The 14,568-nt window shown below is 51.5% G+C and overlaps 1 long non-coding RNA gene across 1 annotated transcript; it reads right to left on the bottom strand.

The window, feature by feature from the left end:
• Positions 1 to 4,891: 4,891 nt before the first annotated feature.
• On the bottom strand, positions 4,892 to 13,350 carry LOC137306243 (uncharacterized). Its single transcript, XR_010958849.1, has 3 exons — positions 13,260 to 13,350; positions 7,186 to 7,235; positions 4,892 to 5,827 (listed from the first exon to the last, which is right to left on the bottom strand). It is a non-coding gene; the product is annotated as an uncharacterized lncRNA (long non-coding RNA).
• Between the last annotated feature and the right edge of the window lie 1,218 nt (positions 13,351 to 14,568).

Raw genomic sequence — 14,568 nt, forward strand, 5'->3', positions numbered from 1 at the left:
ATCCATTGTCTGCAAAGGTCCCTCGGGCATCTCCAGGCCCCATCTTAAAATTATTGAAGGGGTTCGATAGGGTGGACGTAGAGAAGATGGTTCCGCTCGCAGCACAGGTACGACGGGCCGAATGGCCTCCTCCTGTGTTGTATCCAGATAGTGCACCCTGGGTGAGAAGAGAGTCAGCCGCCATTAAACGTACAGGCACCTCACCTTAGAAGGCTTGACGTCCCACTGGGTGTGAGTAACTCTGACAAGACTGTGCGTGTTGGCAGCTCCCCGAGAGAGTTAGTACCTCAGAGGTTGAAGAGCTGATCATCTCCGTGCTGGCTCCACGCCATTCATCAGGCATGTTATTTTCAACCTTCTCGCCTCTCCTGAGCCTGTCGTTTGATTTGACGGTGCCTCCTTGTTCCATGCAGCCGTACGAGACACTTAACAGAAGAACAAGAGGCCATTCAGCCCCTCGAGCCTGTACCGCCATTCCATTAGATCATGGCTGATCTGTACCTTAACCCCATTTACCCGTAGCCTTTAATCCCCTTTAATATCCCACCCACTCTCCCCATACCCTTTAATATCCCACCCAGTCTAATCCCACTCTCCCCTCACTCCCTGTACCCTTTAATATCCCACCCAGTCTAATCCCACTCTCCCCCTCACTCCCCGTACCCTTTAATATCCCACCCAGTCTAATCCCACTCTCCCCTCACTCCCCGTACCCTTTAATATCCCACCCAGTCTAATCCCACTCTCCCCGTACCCTTTAATATCCCACCCAGTCTAATCCCACTCTCCCCCTCACTCCCCGTACCCTTTAATATCCCACCCAGTCTAATCCCACTCCCCCCATACCCTTTAATATCCCACCCAGTCTAATCCCACTCTCCCCATACCCTTTAATATCCCACCCAGTCTAATCCCACTCTCCCCCTCACTCCCCATTCCCTTTAATATCCCACCCAGTCTAATCCCACTCTCCCCCTCACTCCCCATACCCTGTAATATCCCACCCAGTCTAATCCCACTCTCCCCCTCACTCCCCGTACCCTTTAATATCCCACCCAGTCTAATCCCACTCCCCCCATACCCTTTAATATCCCACCCAGTCTAATCCCACTCTCCCCGTACCCTTTAATATCCCACCCAGTCTAATCCCACTCTCCCCTCACTCCCCGTACCCTTTAATATCCCACCCAGTCTAATCCCACTCTCCCCCTCACTCCCCGTACCCTTTAATATCGCACCCAGTCTAATCCCACTCTCCCCTCACTCCCCACACCCTTTAATATCCCACCCAGTCTAATCCCACTCTCCCCCTCACTCCCCATTCCCTTTAATATCCCACCCAGTCTAATCCCACTCTCCCCCTCACTCCCCGTACCCTTTAATATCCCACCCAGTCTAATCCCACTCTCCCCTCACTCCCCATACCCTTTAATATCCCACCCAGTCTAATCCCACTCTCCCCTCACTCCCCATACCCTTTAATATCCCACCCAGTCTAATCCCACTCTCCCCCTCACTCCCCATACCCCGTAATATCCCACCCAGTCTAATCCCACTCTCCCCCTCACTCCCCATTCCCTTTAATATCCCACCCAGTCTAATCCCACTCTCCCCTCACTCCCCGTACCCTTTAATATCCCACCCAGTCTAATCCCACTCTCCCCCTCACTCCCCATTCCCTTTAATATCCCACCCAGTCTAATCCCACTCTCCCCCTCACTCCCCATTCCCTTTAATATCCCACCCAGTCTAATCCCACTCTCCCCCTCACTCCCCATACCCTGTAATATCCCACACAGTCTAATCCCACTCTCCCCTCACTCCCTGTACCCTTTAATATCCCACCCAGTCTAATCCCACTCTCCCCTCACTCCCTGTACCCTTTAATATCCCACCCAGTCTAATCCCACTCTCCCCTCACTCCCCACACCCTTTAATATCCCATCCAGTCTAATCCCACTCTCCCCCTCACTCCCCGTACCCTTTAATATCCCATCCAGTCTAATCCCACTCTCCCCTCACTCTCCTTTAATATTATCCTTTTTCAAAGAATTGTCCAATTCCATTTGCAGAGAATGTTAAGTCTCTGCTTCAGTATCAGATTGCGGTTCAGAATTTAACTTTCCCACTGCCCCCTACAATCTCAACGAGAACAAACTCATATTTATAGAGCACAGGAACCACATCCCATTACAGAAATGGATGAGTGCCTAATCTGCCTGTCCTTGGCAGAGTTTGATGGGACAGTGTAGAGAGAGCTTTACTCTGTATCTAACCCTGTACCTGCCCTGGGAGTGTTTGATGGGACAGTGTAGAGGGAGCTTTACTCTGTATCTAACCCTGTACCTGACCCTGGGAGTGTTTGATGGGACAGTGTAGAGGGAGCTTTACTCTGTATCTAACCCTGTACCTGACCCTGGGAGTGTTTGATGGGACAGTGTAGAGGGAGCTTTACTCTGTATCTAACCCTGTACCTGACCCTGGGAGTGTTTGATGGGACAGTGTAGAGGGAGCTTTACTCTGTATCTAACCCTGTACCTGCCCTGGGAGTGTTTGATGGGACAGTGTAGAGGGAGCTTTACTCTGTATCTAACCCTGTACCTGCCCTGGGAGTTTTTGATGGGACAGTGTAGAGGGAGCTTTACTCTGTATCTAACCCTGTACCTGCCCTGGGAGTGTTTGATGGGACAGTGTAGAGGGAGCTTTACTCTGTATCTAACCCTGTACCTGCCCTGGGAGTGTTTGATGGGACAGTGTAGAGGGAGCTTTACTCTGTATCTAACCCTGTACCTGCCCTGGGAGTGTTTGATGGGACAGTGTAGAGGGAGCTTTACTCTGTATCTAACCCTGTACCTGCCCTGGGAGTGTTTGATGGGACAGTGTGGAGGGAGCTTTACTCTGTATCTAACCCTGTACCGGCCCTGGGAGTGTTTGACGGGACAGTGTAGAGGGAGCTTTACTCTGTATCTAACCCTGTACCTGCCCTGGGAGTGTTTGACAGGAAACCAAGAGCCTGCTATATAAGTTATGCCATCCCTCAGCACCCGCACATTGATGACGTGCATTTTAAAATTGTTTTGTGACTCTCTGCAGAACTGTAATAGACACCTTGCTCTGTGCAACCCTCTAATCAGTCTCCGACAACAGACTGCAGTTGATGTCTGTAGAGGCCCCAGCACAATGTGGAAAGATTTCATTCCCTCCCACTATTTCAGATCCAGTGTTAATTGCCAGTGTTTTGTTCAGATTGCAGAATATTGAAACAAGAAGTTCAGCAGAGAGCTGAATTAACATTCACTAATCATTAAATGTAGCGACACAGGTCAACAAGGCTATAAACAAAAAGCAAACACAGGGGGTCATTTCCAGAGGGATAGAATTGAAAAGCAGAAGTTATGGTAAACTTGTATAGAACCTTGGTTAGACCGCACTTGGAGCACTGTGCACAGTTCTGCTCTCCATATTATAAAAAGGATATAGAGGCACTGGAGAAGGTGCAAAAAAGATTTACAAGGATGATACCAGAACTGAGAGGTTATAACTATCAGGAAAGGCTGAACAGGCTGGGGTTCTTTTCTCTAGAAAAGAGAAGGATGAGGGGTGACCTGATAGAGGTCTTTAAGATTATGAAAGGGTTTGATAGGGTAGACGTAGAGAAAATGTTTCCACTTGTGGGGGGAGACCAGAACTAGGGGCCATAAATATAAGATAGTCACTAATAAATCCAATCGGGAATTCAGGAGAAACTTCTTTACCCAGAGAGTGGTGAGAATGTGGAACTCGCTCCCACAAGGAGTAGTTGAGGTGAATAGTGTAGATGGATTTAAGGGGAAGCTGGATAAACACATGAGGGAGAAAGGAATAGAAGGATATGGTGATAGGGTGAGATGGAGTAGGGAGGGAGGAGGCTCGTGTGGAGCATAAACACCGGGATAGACCAGTCGGGCCGAATGGCCTGTTTCTGGGCTGTACATTCTAATCATTGGTATCAGTGCTGCCTGCTGGTTGGCTGCGTTTCGGCACATTATGCGAGATGCTTTCAAACCTCCCACTCGATTGGTGCTTTAAAAAAAATTACAACACACTAGTTAATGCAAGCATTTGGTGAAACCCTCTTTATTAACCTTTTTTTTCTTAAAAAAGTGACGACACTTCACACCAATCACAGAAAACATTGAAAGACAATTTACGGACACTCCATAAATTGAACATTTATTACAAATAATCAGAAAGCAGTTAGCCTGCAGTACACACAGAGCCACACAACGGTTGTCTCGACATCCCCCACCAAATGCAGAAACTATCCCCCCTCCCCGCATAAACCCTCCCTGAAGGGGCTCGAGAGAGAGCAGGAATGATCAGCGGTGTTGTGGAGTCAAATATTCTCTATCAACTCCCTCCTCTCCGTTTATAAAGTCCCATGTCCACATTTATAACGGGAACTTCCTATGTAAACACGTCACGCTGCAATTGCACCCTCCCACCACTGGAGCAGCACCACCACTGGCAGACAGGTGCAACTACAGCATGACCGGTTTGTACAGTGACACAAGTGCCTGCGCACTTGGGTAATTCCCCCTTTCAATAACACCTGGGAGACCAGGCTGCTGTAAGTGACTGGACTCAATTTTACCCACATCATGTGTATTAAGCAACTATCCTGCGGGAGGAATAATCCTGCTATTGTCAGGAGACTTTGCTGTAGTTTCGGTCACGAGTTCTGTTTGCTTTAGTGCGTACAGGCTTCAAGTCCCACCGGGCTTCCAACTCGTTGGCTGACAGAAGAGAACAAGGGGGAGTAACCTTAAAATTAGAGCCAGGCCATTCAGAGGTGAAACTTTTTCCTCACAACAGGGGGGGGGAAAAAAAAAAAAAATAGAAATCTGGAAAGGGGGAAAAAAAAAAAAAATAGAAATCTGGAAAACTCTTCCCCCTAAAAGCTGTTGAGGCTGGGGGGTCAATTGGAGCTTTCAAATCGGAGATTTTTGTTGGGTAAGGGGATTAAGGGCCAACAGATCCAAGGCGGGTAAATAGAGTTAAGATACAGATAAGCCACAATCTGACTGAATGGCGGAACAAGCTCGAGGGGCTGAACGGCCTCTGCCTTTCGATTTAAGGAACAGCAGGAGGAGCAATACGATGACTATTTATTGTAATTAGTGTTGCCTCCAACCCAGAGCGGGTAGACTTCAGCGAATCCCCTCGGTCACTTAAAGCAGGGCCTGGAATCGCAGGGAGAGACAGACGCAAGGGAGAGAGAGAGAGAGACACATGGACAGATCCTTATCGACATGCGGAAGAGAGTCGAGATTTCTGCATGGGTCGGGGGGGGGTCGGCAGGGGGGGAGGGAGAAAGGGGGGCAGAAGAGGCACAGGAACGAAGAATTAAAAGTCATCACGGTCGAGAGGTTCACAACGAATTTTAAAAATAAAAATCTACGTCGTCATTAGAAATGCAGCATCTGGCATCTAGTGATCAGCGTGCAGCTTTGCATATGATAATAGGGACACGCACGCATACACGCACACGGACACGGACAGAACACGCGGAGGGATTGGGACACCCACAGCAGGTGAAGAAGTGTTTTGCAATGAGGTGGTCTTTCTCCCCCACTCGAACCCATGCTGGCAAGGGTTCAACTTCAGAGTAAACCATTGCTCTGCCCAGAGGGGGCCGAGGTGAACTGGTCATAAATAGATACACAACACAGAGTGGTGGTTTGGAGAGGAGAGGCAGGGGGGGGGGGTGGGAGGGAAATGGTTGGCCCCTTGTTCCTGGGGGGGTTGCTCGGTTCTATCTGCAGAGTTTAACATTCAGTTGCTTCACCTGAGAGGGGGAAAAAAAAAAGAGACATGAAATCAGTTGCGAGTTTAGACGCTTTCTAAAAAAAGACTAACCGGGTTGCTCTAGCAGAGAGCCGGCACCGGCTCGATGGGCCAAACGGCCTCCTTCCGCACTGGGACCATTCTACGAGAAAGATCCCGCGGCCACGATTTGGACAAAGTGCAGGGGGGAGTTCTCCCCACCGTGTCCCGGGGCCAATGTTTAACCCCCAACCAACATCATTTTCTTAAAAAAAACACACAGATCTGGTCATCACGTTGCCGTTTGTGGGATCTTGCTGTGCACCAAACGCTTAGAAAGAACCTGCATTTATACGAGCACCTTCCACGGCATCCCAAAGCGTTTCACAGCTAATTAAGTACTTTATTGACGTGCGGTCACTGTTGTAATATAGGGAAACGCAGCAGCCAATTTGCGCACAGCAAGATCCCACAGACAGCAATGAGATTAATGACCAGGTCACGTGTTCTAATAATGTTGGTTGAGGGATAAATATTGGGCCCAGGACACCGGGGAGAACTCCCCCCTGCTCTTCTTCGAAAGTGACCATGGGATCTTTTAGGTCAATGCGCTCCCTCAGTACTGACCCTCCGACGGTGCAGCGCTCCCTCGGCACCGACCCTCCCTCAGCACCGGGACTGGGAGGGTCATCCTGGGATTATGGGGCTCAAGTCTCTGGAGTGGGGGCTCGAGGTTGGGGTGGCGGAGGAGGAAAAAGATGGGAATGGAGAGCGCAGGAGGAGTTTATAATGAGGGGGGCATCCCCGATGTTAATTGCGCAGCGGGCTCCACTCTGCCATGCAGATCAGGGCACGCCCGCACGAGGGGAAGGTGGGGGGGAAAAGACAGGAGGGGCAGAAGTTGTCAGCCAGTGAACACACCCACTGCAGCAAGTAACAAGATGAGGGAGAGTGGGCGCTGAGCTCCAGACAATAGCAGCCAGTGTTTCGAGCCAAGCAAGGTCAACATCAGTCAGCCCAGTCCAGCATTAACCATCTCACGGCCGTCTGCTATTAACCCTTCAGGCACAGCACAAAAACCCACGGCCAGGACGGGAATGTATAGACAGTGAGCAGTGTTCCCTCGGTCTTACAATACTTCACACAGATTGGCCCCCAAAAAGTTGGCCCTTTTTAAAAAAAGATGCTAACCCACCTTCTCCCCCCATCCCCAAACCCCACCATCATAACTGGCTGCCGGGTCTCTCAGTAATTCACTGGCTGTACAGCGCTTTGGGACATCCCGAGGTTAGTTGAAAAAAGATACAAGTTCGTTCTCTCTCCTCACCCGTTTTAGATCGCACGCCCCCTCTACAAAAAAAAAACGTCACTATTCCTTACCTGGTTGGAGCAGATGTTGGCCTGTGGCAGCACCACTGTTCGATCGAGTCCTGGGGGGGAGGAAAAGGAGAGAGACAGACAGAAAGGAGGGAGGGAGAGAGACAGACAGAAAGGAGGGAGGGAGAGAGACAGACAGAAAGGAGGGAGGGAGAGAGACAGACAGAAAGGAGGGAGGGAGAGAGACAGACAGAAAGGAGGGAGGGAGAGAGACAGACAGAAAGGAGGGAGGGAGAGAGACAGACAGAAAGGAGGGAGGGAGAGAGACAGACAGAAAGGAGGGAGGGAGAGAGACAGACAGAAAGGAGGGAGGGAGAGAGACAGACAGAAAGGAGGGAGGGAGAGAGACAGACAGAAAGGAGGGAGGGAGAGAGACAGACAGAAAGGAGGGAGGGAGAGAGACAGACAGAAAGGAGGGAGGGAGAGGGGAGAGACAGACAGAAAGGAGGGAGGGAGAGAGACAGACAGAAAGGAGGGAGGGAGAGAGACAGACAGAAAGGAGGGAGGGAGAGAGACAGACAGAAAGGAGGGAGGGAGAGAGACAGACAGAAAGGAGGGAGGGAGAGAGACAGACAGAAAGGAGGGAGGGAGAGAGACAGACAGAAAGGAGGGAGGGAGAGAGACAGACAGAAAGGAGGGAGGGAGAGAGACAGACAGAAAGGAGGGAGGGAGAGAGACAGACAGACAGGAGGGAGGGAGAGAGACAGACAGACAGACAGACAGACAGAAAGGAGGAGGGAGAGAGACAGACAGAAAGGAGGAGGGAGAGAGACAGACAGACAGAAAGGAGGAGGGAGAGAGACAGACAGACAGAAAGGAGGAGGGAGAGAGACAGACAGACAGACAGACAGACAGGAGGGAGGGAGAGAGACAGACAGACAGACAGACAGAAAGGAGGGAGGGAGAGAGACAGACAGACAGACAGACAGACAGACAGACAGACAGGAGGGAGGGAGAGAGACAGACAGACAGACAGACAGACAGGGAGGGAGAGACAGACAGACAGACAGACAGACAGAAAGGAGGGAGGGAGAGACAGACAGACAGACAGAAAGGAGGAGGGAGAGAGACAGACAGAAAGGAGGGAGGGAGAGAGACAGACAGAAAGGAGGGAGGGAGAGAGACAGACAGAAAGGAGGGAGGGAGAGAGACAGACAGACAGACAGACAGACAGAAAGGAGGAGGGAGAGAGACAGACAGACAGACAGACAGAAAGGAGGGAGGGAGAGAGACAGACAGAAAGGAGGAGGGAGAGAGACAGACAGAAAGGAGGAGAGGAGAGAGACAGACAGAAAGGAGGAGGGAGAGAGACAGACAGAAAGGAGGAGGGAGAGAGACAGACAGAAAGGAGGAGGGAGAGAGACAGACAGACAGAAAGGAGGAGGGAGAGAGACAGACAGACAGAAAGGAGGAGGGAGAGAGACAGACAGACAGACAGACAGACAGACAGACAGGAGGGAGGGAGAGAGACAGACAGACAGACAGACAGAAAGGAGGGAGGGAGAGAGACAGACAGACAGACAGACAGACAGACAGACAGACAGGAGGGAGAGAGACAGACAGACAGACAGACAGACAGACAGACAGGGAGGGAGAGACAGACAGACAGACAGACAGACAGAAAGGAGGGAGGGAGAGACAGACAGACAGACAGAAAGGAGGAGGGAGAGAGACAGACAGAAAGGAGGGAGGGAGAGAGACAGACAGAAAGGAGGGAGGGAGAGAGACAGACAGAAAGGAGGGAGGGAGAGAGACAGACAGACAGACAGACAGACAGAAAGGAGGAGGGAGAGAGACAGACAGACAGACAGACAGAAAGGAGGGAGGGAGAGAGACAGACAGAAAGGAGGAGGGAGAGAGACAGACAGAAAGGAGGAGGGAGAGAGACAGACAGAAAGGAGGAGGGAGAGAGACAGACAGAAAGGAGGAGGGAGAGAGACAGACAGAAAGGAGGAGGGAGAGAGACAGACAGAAAGGAGGAGGGAGAGAGACAGACAGAAAGGAGGGAGGGAGACAGACAGACAGAAAGGAGGGAGGGAGACAGACAGACAGAAAGGAGGGAGGGAGAGAGACAGACAGAAAGGAGGGAGGGAGAGAGACAGACAAAGGAGGGAGGGAGAGAGACAGACAGACAGACAGAAAGGAGGAGGGAGAGAGACAGACAGACAGACAGGAGGGAGGGAGAGAGACAGACAGACAGACAGACAGAAAGGAGGGAGGGAGAGAGACAGACAGACAGAAAGGAGGAGGGAGAGAGACAGACAGACAGAAAGGAGGAGGGAGAGAGACAGACAGACAGACAGGAGGGAGGGGAGAGAGACAGACAGACAGACAGGAGGGAGGGAGAGAGACAGACAGACAGACAGACACAGAAAGGAGGGGAGGGAGAGAGACAGACAGACAGACAGACAGACAGGAGGGAGGGAGAGAGACAGACAGAAAGGAGGGAGGGAGAGAGACAGACAGAAAGGAGGGAGGGAGAGAGACAGACAGACAGACAGACAGGAGGGAGAGAGACAGACAGACAGACAGACAGGAGGGAGAGAGACAGACAGACAGACAGACAGGAGGGAGGGAGACAGACAGACAGACAGACAGGAGGGAGGGAGAGAGACAGACAGACAGACAGGAGGGAGGGAGAGAGACAGACAGACAGACAGGAGGGAGGGAGAGAGACAGACAGACAGACAGGAGGGAGGAGGGAGAGAGACAGACAGACAGACAGGAGGGAGGGAGAGAGACAGACAGACAGAGACAGAAAGGAGGGAGGGAGAGAGACAGACAGACAGACACAGACAGACAGGAGGGAGGGAGAGAGACAGACAGACAGACAGACAGAGACAGGAGGGAGGGAGAGAGACAGACAGACAGACAGAGACAGGAGGGAGGGAGAGAGACAGACAGACAGACAGAGACAGGAGGGAGGGAGAGAGAGACAGACAGACAGAAAGGAGGAGGGAGGGAGAGAGACAGACAGACAGACAAGGAGGGAGGGAGAGAGACAGACAGACAGACAGAAAGGAGGGAGGGAGAGAGACAGACAGACAGACAGACAGAAAGGAGGGAGGGAGAGAGACAGACAGACAGACAGAAAGGAGGAGGGAGAGAGAGACAGACAGACAGACAGAAGGAGGGAGGGAGAGAGACAGACAGACAGACAGAAGGAGGGAGGAGAGAGACAGACAGACAGACAGGAGGAGGGAGAGAGACAGACAGACAGACAGGAGGAGGGAGAGAGACAGACAGACAGACAGGAGGAGGAGAGAGACAGACAGACAGACAGGAGGAGGGAGAGAGACAGACAGACAGACAGGAGGAGGGAGAGAGACAGACAGACAGACAGGAGGAGGGAGAGAGACAGACAGACAGACAGGAGGAGGGAGAGAGACAGACAGACAGACAGGAGGAGGGAGAGAGACAGACAGACAGACAGGAGGAGGGAGAGAGACAGACAGACAGACAGGAGGAGGGAGAGAGACAGACAGACAGACAGGAGGAGGGAGAGAGACAGACAGACAGACAGGAGGAGGAGGGAGAGAGACAGACAGACAGACAGGAGGAGGGAGAGAGACAGACAGACAGACAGGAGGAGGGAGAGAGACAGACAGACAGACAGGAGGAGGGAGAGAGACAGAACAGACAGACAGACAGGAGGAGGAGAGAGAGACAGACAGACAGACAGGAGGAGGGAGAGAGACAGACAGACAGACAGGAGGAGGGAGAGAGACAGACAGACAGACAGGAGGAGGGAGAGAGACAGACAGACAGACAGGAGGAGGGGAGAGAGAGACAGACAGACAGACAGGAGGAGGGAGAGAGACAGACAGACAGACAGGAGGAGGGAGAGAGACAGACAGACAGACAGAGGAGGAGGAGAGAGACAGACAGACAGACAGGAGGAGGGAGAGAGACAGACAGACAGACAGGAGGAGGGAGAGAGAGACAGACAGACAGACAGGAGGAGGGAGAGAGAGACAGACAGACAGACAGGAGGAGGGAGAGAGACAGACAGACAGACAGGAGGAGGAGAGAGAGACAGACAGACAGACAGGAGGAGGAGAGAGACAGACAGACAGACAGAGAGGAGGAGAGACAGACAGACAGGAGGAGCGAGACAGACAGACAGACAGACAGGAGGAGGGAGAGAGACAGACAGACAGACAGGTGAGGAGAGAGACAGACAGACAGACAGGAGGAGGAGAGAGACAGACAGACAGACAGGAGAGAGGGAGGAGACAGAGACAGACGAGGAGAGAGACAGACAGACAGGAGGAGGGAGAGAAGACAGACAGACAGACAGGAGGAGGAGAGGAGAGACAGACAGACACAGGAGGAGGAGGAGAGAGACAGACAGACAGACAGGAGGAGGGAGAGAGACAGACAGGACACAGACAGGAGGAGAGGGAGAGAGACAGACACAGACAGACAAGAGGAGGAGGAGAGAAGACAGACAGGACAGACAGGAGGAGGAGAGAGACAGACAGACAGACAGGAGGAGGAGAGAGACAGACAGACAGACAGGAGGAGGAGAGAGACAGACGACAGACAGAGGCAGAGAGACAGACAGACAGGAGAGGAGGGAGAGAGAACAGACAGACAGACAGGAGGAGGGAGAGAGAGACAGAGACAGACAGACAGACGAGATGGGAGAGTGAGAAGACAGACAGACAGACAGGAGGAGGAGAGGAGAGAGACAGACAGAAAGAAGGAGGAGGGAGAGAGACAGACAGATAGAGAGGAGGGAGAGAGAGACAGACAGAAAGGAGGAGGGAGAGAGACAGACAGAAAGGAGGAGGGAGAGAGAGACAGACACAGAAAGGAGGAGGGAGAGAGACAGACAGAAAGGAGGAGAGGGAGAGAGACAGACAGAAAGGAGGAGGAGAGAGACAGACAGACAGAAAGGAGGAGGTGAGAGAAGACAGAGGAGGAGGAGACAGACAGAGACTAGAAGGAGGAGGGAGAGAGACAGACACAGACAGACAGAAAGGAGGAGGGAGAGAGAGACACACAAGACAGACAGAATGAAGAGGAGTGAGATCATTCACACAGACCAGACAGACGAAAGGATTGGGGTAGAGATCAGATTCAATAAGGCGGGGAAGAGATATTGTTTGCTAAAGTCCATTCAAATCCGATTCCTCATATCCACACTCCATCTTCATCCTGTCCTTCTAATTAACACTCTCCACCGCTCCACACACAACACACCCTCTCCTCCACACACAACATTTCTACACATCTTCGTCCAGACCAACATCCATTTGTCGACCGAAGATTCGATTCCGTCTCCAACGCTCCCACCTCCCTCCACCCACACCTGGCCGCAATTCACCGGGAAGGAAACGACAGCGTGTGAACAACCCTCCGCGTTATTAACGCGCAAACCGGCCGACAACTCGGGGCGAGGGAGAGACCTCCCCCACCGAGAGTCACCCGATCAACACAGGTCGCTGGATTATTTACGCCACTCGTCTGTTCGCTTCCGCGGGAAACAGCGTCTCGTCCTCAATCTCCCCGTGAAACTTCATGAATTTGCCTCGTTAATTGCCCCTTAAACTCACTGCAGAAAGTCAAGTAATTTAACAGTGTGAGCGCCCTTTTAAAGTGTTGATAATTATTAACCAAAACCCCTGAATCACTCCCACAAAGTGAACAATTAGAAGTCTGGAGTCTCATTCCTGCAGCTTGTGAATTGTTGGAGATAAGTCAAATTTTTTAATTTCCTTACTTTTTTCTTTCTCTCTCTCTCAATCCAATCTTTCTTTCCCCTCTCTCTCTGGACCTGATTTGACTCTCATTCACCCTCTCTCCGTCGTTCCTCTGTTTCTCACTCAACCCTTCGATCTCATCGGTTGAGGAGAGACAGACCGTTGGTCCCGTCGTTCACTAAGGTCCCGGATGCCCGGTTCCAGCAAATTCCGGGCCTTTGGTCAAACACTGTTCATGGACGAGCAGCGGAGACCAACGGGGGAGGGTCTCGTCCACAAACAGATTCCCTCCTGTTCCGTCCTGAGCAGGACTGGGGAGTATTTGGCCAATGTATCAGGCATATTATAAAAAAAAAACAACACACATACCTTTTGTTCTGATTAAACTTGCACCTGCACTTTCCAGCTAGGAAAGAGAGATAAACTATTATCAGATTAAGATAGATACACAAAGGGGACAAGGTTCACAGTCTAGCTTTGTTTGCAGAGTTCAACAAATCAATTCCACCTCTCCACCAGCACACTCAGATAATGTACAGGGTTAGATACAGAGTAAAGCTCCCTCTACACTGTCCCGTCAAACACTCCCAGGGCAGGTACAGGGGTTAGATACAGAGTAAAGCTCCCTCGACGCTGTCCCATCAAACACTCCCAGGGCAGGTACAGGGTTAGATACAGAGTAAAGCTCCCTCGACACTGTCCATCAACACTCCCAGGGCAGGTACAGGGTTAGATACAGAGTAAAGCTCCCTCTACACTGTCCCATCAACACTCCCAGGGCAGGTACAGGGTTAGATACAGAGTAAAGCTCCCTCGACACTGTCCCATCAAACACTCCCAGGGCAGGTACAGGGTTAGATACAGAGTAAAGCTCCCTCTACACTGTCCCATCAAACACTCCCAGGGCAGGTACAGGGTTAGATACAGAGTAAAGCTCCCTCTACACTGTCCCATCAAACACTCCCAGGGCAGGTACAGGGTTAGATACAGAGTAAAGCTCCCTCTACACTGTCCCATCAAACACTCCCAGGGCAGGTACAGGGTTAGATACAGAGTAAAGCTCCCTCTACACTGTCCCATCAAACACTCCCAGGGCAGGTACAGGGTTAGATACAGAGTAAGCTCCCTCTACACTGTCCCATCAAACACTCCAGGGCAGGTACAGGTTAGATACAGAGTAAAGCTCCCTCTACACTGTCCCATCAACCTCCAGGCAGGTAGATACAGAGTGAAGCTCCCTCTACACTGTCCCATCAAACACTCCCAGGGCAGGTACAGGGTTAGATACAGAGTAAAGCTCCCTCTACACTGTCCCAGTCAAACACTCCCAGGGCAGGTACAGGGTTAGATACAGAGTAAAGCTCCCTCTACACTGTCCCATCAAACACTCCCAGGGCAGGTACAGGGTTAGATACAGAGTAAAGCTCCCTCTACACTGTCCCATCAAACACTCCCAGGGCAGGTACAGGGTTAGATACAGAGTAAAGCTCCCTCTACACTGTCCCATCAAACACTCCCAGGGCAGGTACAGGGTTAGATACAGAGTAAAGCTCCCTCTACACTGTCCCGTCAAACACTCCCAGGGCAGGTACAGGGGGTTAGATACAGAGTAAAGCTCCCTCTACACTGTCCCATCAAAACACTCCCAGGGCAGGTACAGGGTTAGATACAGAGTAAA

Source organism: Heptranchias perlo, chromosome 42 (genome assembly GCF_035084215.1).
Source record: "Heptranchias perlo isolate sHepPer1 chromosome 42, sHepPer1.hap1, whole genome shotgun sequence".
Lineage (NCBI taxonomy): Eukaryota > Metazoa > Chordata > Chondrichthyes > Hexanchiformes > Hexanchidae > Heptranchias > Heptranchias perlo.